The 6,358-nt window shown below is 48.6% G+C and overlaps 1 non-coding gene across 1 annotated transcript; it reads left to right on the forward strand.

Moving 5' to 3' along the window:
- On the forward strand, positions 1–82 carry trnas-gcu (transfer RNA serine (anticodon GCU)). The gene has a single exon. It is a non-coding gene; the product is annotated as a tRNA-Ser (tRNA).
- Positions 83–6,358: the final 6,276 nt, after the last annotated feature.

Genomic DNA, 6,358 nt, shown 5'->3' on the forward strand with positions numbered 1-6,358 from the left:
GACGAGGTGGCCGAGTGGTTAAGGCGATGGACTGCTAATCCATTGTGCTCTGCACGCGTGGGTTCGAATCCCACCTTCGTCGATCTCTTTATTGCTTGCACAAAATTCTGAGGGGTAGAGAGGTAGGTTTACATTCCACTGAGATGAGGTGAGATTAGAGGTCGTGGGTGAAAGGTGAAATGTTCAAAGGGAACTAGGTAGAACGGGCTCAACATATTTAAGAGAGATTTGGATTGGTACAAGAATGGAAGGAGGACTATGCTCCGGGTGCAAGTGGGTATAGACACGGTAGACCTATGGATGTGGAATCTGGATTTTAAAAAAATAGCCGGAGGAACTCGGCAATACCAAATGGTTATGTAGATGCTACAGTGCTGGACGGCATCCCCGGGAGATTGACAGTCTATGTTTCAGGTCTAGACTCTTCATTTGGATAAATATCTGCAAATTACTTTTTTTTTTCATTTAGTTTTCTTTCTTTAATGAAACGCCATTGATTTGAAGACGGAAAGGTACAATCGCTTCCCCAAGCCAGCGGCCTAGTTGGCGCAGCAAATCACAATAAACACAAGAGATTCTGCAAAAGTTGGAATCTATGCTTCTTCACCCTTCCTTTTCAGTCCTAATGAAGGGGCTCGGTCCAAAACGTCGACTCTCCATTGACGCTGCCTGACCTGCTGAATTTCTTAAGCATTCTGTGCGTTTTACTTTGACAGCGCGCGTCGTTACCGTGTTTGTTTTCCCGGGTGAACTCCAAGTTTGGTCACCGTGTGAACATCAGCAGATCCAGAATAATGTTCCTGTCCCCATCCCCTACCTGGTCCCGGGATCAAACCGTTCTCAATGTAGGCGTGCTCGTTTTCCTGACCCAGCCTGCATTCTACGTCCTCTATCTGGGCCCAGTGAGAACATTTGCTCAGACCATGGCCCGCCCGTCCCTTTGTGTTTTAACACGAGCAGAAGGCTGAGATCCACACGGCAGGAATTACGTGCATGGGCCCGAGAGACAGTTCAAAAGTAAATATTATCATCAAAGTACATTTATGTCACCATAAATAACCCTGAGATCCATTTTCCTGTGGGCATACTCAACAAATCTATAGACTAGAAATGATAACAGGACCGGCGAAACCACAGACACCCAACCTGGGCGTTCAATCAGAGTGCAGAAGACAACAAACTGTGCGAATGCAAAAATAAGAAACAATAGTATAAATAAATAAGCAGTGAATATAGAGAACGTGAGATGAAGAGCCCTTGAAAGATACCCCTTTGGTTGTGAGAACACTTTAATGATGGGCAAGTGAAGTTATCCTCTTCTGTTCAAGGGCCTGATGGTTGAGTGACAGAAACCGTTCCTGAACCTGGTGGTGTGAGTCCTGAGGCTCTTGTACCTTCTTTTTGATGGCAGCAGCGAGCGAGAGGAGAGCATGTGCTGGGGATCCCCGATGATGGATGGGTGGATGCCGCTTTTCCATGTAGATCTTCTCAATGGGTCGGAGGGCTTTACCCGTGATGCACAGGCTATATCCACTACTTCTTTGTTGGATTTTCCGTTCAAGGGCATTGGTTTTTCCATGACAGACTATGATGCAGCCGGTCAGTGCACTCTCCGTTGCACATCTTTAGACGTGTGTTAAAGTTTTAGATGTCATGCCGAGTCTCCGCAAACTCTTAAGGAAGTAGGGGCGCCGCCGTGCTTTCTTCGTAATTACGGGCCGGACTCAGGATCGTAACACATAGGAATTTAAAGTTGTTGACCCTCCCCACCTCTGCTCCTCCGATGAGGGCTGGCTCATGGATCTCCAGCTTCCCCCTCAAGTCTATCATCAATTTCCTGGTCTCGCTGACCTTGAGTGAGAACTTGTTGTTATGACACCATTCGGACAGATCTCCCTCCGACATGCTGATTTATCATCACCTTTGATTCGGCCCACGGCGGTGTTGCCGTCAGCAAATTTAGCTGCGCTTAGCCACGCAGTCGTAAGTGTAAAGCGAGTAGTGCGGGGTCCCCTTTAGAGTGGCCATTGCAGCTCGGTTGCCCTCCCGCTCCTTGAGCACATCGAGGTTTAGCTGTAACAAAACGCGGCGGTACATTAAACCATCGCGTGTTCTCTGAAAGAAACAGAACGGCAGTCGCTGGACTCTGTAGCAGAAACGAAAGATAAATCACAGAACAGCGCAGCACTGGACAATGTCCGTAGTAAAGTGTATGATCAAAGTACGTATATGTCACCATGAGATACATTTTCTTACAGGCATGCACAGGAAAAATAAAGAAATACAGTAGAATTTATGAAAAATTATACACCAACGTGCGAAAGAAGACAAATAGTGCGAGTAAAAGGGTAGATGTGCCGATCTTAGTGTCAATTTATATTAAATGTTTTCCTCGTGTGCTCCATCCATATCCCTCACACAGACAAGAGAAAGTCTGCAGAGGAGGGAAATCAAAGCGACACGCTCACACACAAAATGCCGGAGGAACTCAGGCAGCATCTACGGAAAAGAGTAAGCAGTCGATATTTCGGACCGAGACCTTTCAGCGGGACTGGAGGGGGAAAAAAAGATGAGTCGAGGGGAGGAAGAAACACAAGGTGACCGGTGAAACTGGGAAGGGGCGTTGAAGTTGATTGGTGAGAGAGATACAGGAGCTGGAGAAGGGGGAGGACAGAAGGCCATGGAAGAAAGAAAAGGGGGAGGGAGCACCAGAGGGAGGTGATGGGTAGGCAAGGAGATAAGGTGAGAGAGGGAAAAGGGGATGGGGAATGATGAAGGGGCGGGGGCCATTACCGGAAGTTGGAGAAGTCGATGTTCATGCCATCAGGTTGGAGGCTACCCAGACTGAATGTAAGGTGTTGCTCCTCCAATCTCAATGTGGCCTCATCGCAGCAGTAGAGGAGGCCATGGAGAGACATGTCGGAATGGGAATGTGAAGTTGAATTAAAAAGGGTGGTCACTGGGAGATCCGGCTTTTTCTGGCGGTCGGCAATGCTACAGTTATAATCCCAACAGGCTCACAGGTGAAGTGTCGCCTCACCTGGAAGGACTGTCTGGGGCCCTGGATGGTGGTGAGGGAGGAGGTGTAGGGACGGGTGTAGCTCTTGTTCCGCTCGCAAGGATAAGTGCCAGGAGGGAGATCAGTGGGGAGGGACGAATGGACAAGGGAGTCACATAGGGAGCGATCCCAGCAGAAAATGTTGGGGCTGGGGAAGATATGGTGGTGGGCTCCCGTTGGAGGTGGCGGAAGTTACGGACTATGCACTTCCCACCCTGTTATTTGTAAAAATGCCATCCCCTTCTTTCAGTTCCTCCGTCTCCGCCGCATCTGCTCTCAGGATTTAGGCTTTCCGTTCCAGGCTTGTGCTTCATAAAAGAAAGGGGCTTCCCTTCCTGCACCATCAACTCTGCCCTCAGCCGCGTCTCTTCCATTTCGCGCACGTCTGCCCCCACCCCATCAGGTTCCTCTTGTCCTCACCTACCACCCCACCAGCCTCCGCGTCCAGCACAGAATTCGCCGAAACTTCCTTTCTTCCATGGCCTTCTGTCGTCTCTTATTAGATTCCCCTTTTCCAGGCCGGTACCTCTCTCACCAATCAACTTCCCAGCTCTCTACTTCACCCCTCTCCCTCCCGGTTTCACCTATCACTTTGTGTTTTTCCCTCCCCCTCCCCCACCCAACTTTTAAATCTACCCCTCATCTTTTTTTAATCCAGTCCTGCTGAAGGGTCGTCGACTGTTGATTCGTTTCCACGGACGCTGCCTGGCCTCCTGAGCTTCTCCAGCGTTCTGTGTATGTTTAATCCATATCTCCCCACTCCTTTAATAGTCACGCGTGCATCCATTACTACCCCTGGTAACACACACCCCCTCCCAGCACCTCCCACTCATCCGTGTGAAACAAAATGTCCCCCGGGTCCCCTCTCCAACCTTAATACCCCGTCCTCTGTTTGACGGTTCCACCCTGGGGGAAGGTCCTGCAGAAGGAAAGGCTAGTTGTATTGCGCCAGGAACATTATACTGCCGCACAATAAACACCCTCTTCGCTCGTCACGTCAGCCCGTCTTTCTTCAGATCATGTCAGCGGGGACCTGGGCTAATATTATTCAGAGACTGTACCTATCTGATTGTAACTATGTGTGCTGTGTTTCGCACCTTGGCCCCGGAGGAACGCCGTTTCGTGCAGCTGTCTGTACTGTTGAATGGCGATAAACTTGAACTTGAAATGCTAGCGGCAGGACCGGCTGGACAAAGTCAAGCTCATTGTCCTTTGCCCAGGTGCAGCGATAGGCCTACCCGCGACAGCATCACCGGCACAGAGCATCATATAAGCAGCATTCACAAGAACGACTTAAATAAAAATTATAAATTTGGATGTTTTGCACCTGCGAGGGGCGACAGAAAGCAGCTGAGGTTTCAGATCGAAAACCTTTCATCAGAACGTTTTCAGGACATTCCTAATGAAGCGTCTCGGCCCGAAACATTCCCCTCCATAGACGCTGCCTGACTTGTTGTGCCTGTTGCGGAAGATTCCCAGCGCCCGCAGAATCTGTTGCGCCTGAAAGAAAATTGAACTGCTCAAATTAAAAAAAGGTATTTTCAGCTCCTAACCTAACCCAACACTAGAAGCAGCTGCCCGTTCCTGTCCGGGGCTGTGTGAGAGTTTGTGAGAGCCAATCGGTGTCTCGTTTCCTACTTTGTGCGAATTGAAAAGGTGTGTGGGGACGTTGTAATAGCGCTATTAAACGCGCCTTGTAGTTTGAAACATATTTGTTTCACTGGAAAAGAGGTGGCGCCCAATTGATCTCATTGTTCCAGTGGATGACGCCATCTCACTCTGTGTCTCACTCACTCACTCGTCCCCTCTGAAGTGAAGTTGTACATTAGGAAGAATCGAGCGGATTAAGCTAAGAGATTTAACCTGGCGTTTGTGGTTAACTTCGCGCTCCTGGTGAACGGAAGGATCCGCCACACTCTCACGCACGCTGGCCCACACGTTTATTCAATCCGGATGCCTATCAGCACTCTCGCTGACCCTTAGGAAATCCCCGATAGAACCGTCCCTCTTTTATCTTTGTTTGACTTCGACGCAAAAAAAGCGTTTCTTTCACAAACAACATTTCCTATTCCCAGACATTTTCATATCCTACCTCACCGCCATCCCTAGGGATCAATTTTCAGGCCCTCAACTGTTACTTGCCCCGGTTGCCGCAAACCCGATTCTATTCTTTTCTACTAAGATACAGCAGGGAGCCGCGCCGCACAACAACTCCCGATTTACTCCGGCTTCATCACGGGACAATTTACAATGACCAATTAACCTACCAACCGGTACCCTCTGGGCTGTGGGAGGAAACCGGAGCACCCGGAGGAAACCCACGCGGTTATGGGGAGATCGTACAAACTCCTTACAGGCAGCGTCCTTGTAGAGTTCACCACTTGATGTCCAACTCCTCTGTGGCCCCACCCGTTCTTCGCCGTATAAACCATCAGACTCTTGAACATGAGTAATCTCAAATGAACTGGATCCAAATCCCGTAGACTCGCTTTCAAGGACGCTATAACTCATTATTCGTATTTATAGTTTGGCTTCGCTTGCACATTGGATGTCAGTCTTTGTATTTTTTTATTAATTCTATTGTATTTCTCATTTCTACTATGAATGTCTGCAAGAAAATGAATCTCAGAGTAGTATGTGGTGACATATACATACTTTGATTATACATTTAATTTGAAATTTTCCCCGTTGTGAAACACAACCTTTGCCAATGCCCTGTCTACTTTTCACCTCTTGTTCCCTGCTGGTTGTCCCTGTTACATCCCCTTTGCTCTTTCCGTTTCTCATACCCCTGCCATCTCATATCCTGCACTGTCTTCCACATAGATGAATCGCTTCCAACCTCATGGCACGAAGATTAATTTCTCCAACTTCCGGTATTCCGCCCCCCCCTCCTGTCTTCAATTCACCACTCTGGCCCTCCTCTTACCTAGTCTCTTCTCCTCACCTGCCTGTCTCCTCACACTAGCACCCCTCCTCCCTCACTTTCTCCCTTATCATAGAGAAGTACAGTGCAGAAATAGGCCCTTCGGTCCATCTGGTCCATGCCAAACCATTTAAACTGTCGATTCCCATCAACCTGCACCGGGACCATAGCCTCCATAGCCCTACCATCCATGAACCTATCCAAACTTCTCATAAACATTGAAATCAAGTTTGCATGCACCACTTGCACTGACAACTCATTCTACACTCTCAGGACCCTCTGAGTGAAGACGTTTCCCTTCATGTTCCCCTTAAACTTTTCACCTTTCACCCTTAACCGATGAACTCTAGTTGTAGTCCCACTCAACTTCAGTG

Source organism: Hypanus sabinus, chromosome 2 (assembly GCF_030144855.1).
Source record: "Hypanus sabinus isolate sHypSab1 chromosome 2, sHypSab1.hap1, whole genome shotgun sequence".
Classification (NCBI taxonomy): Eukaryota; Metazoa; Chordata; class Chondrichthyes; order Myliobatiformes; family Dasyatidae; genus Hypanus; species Hypanus sabinus.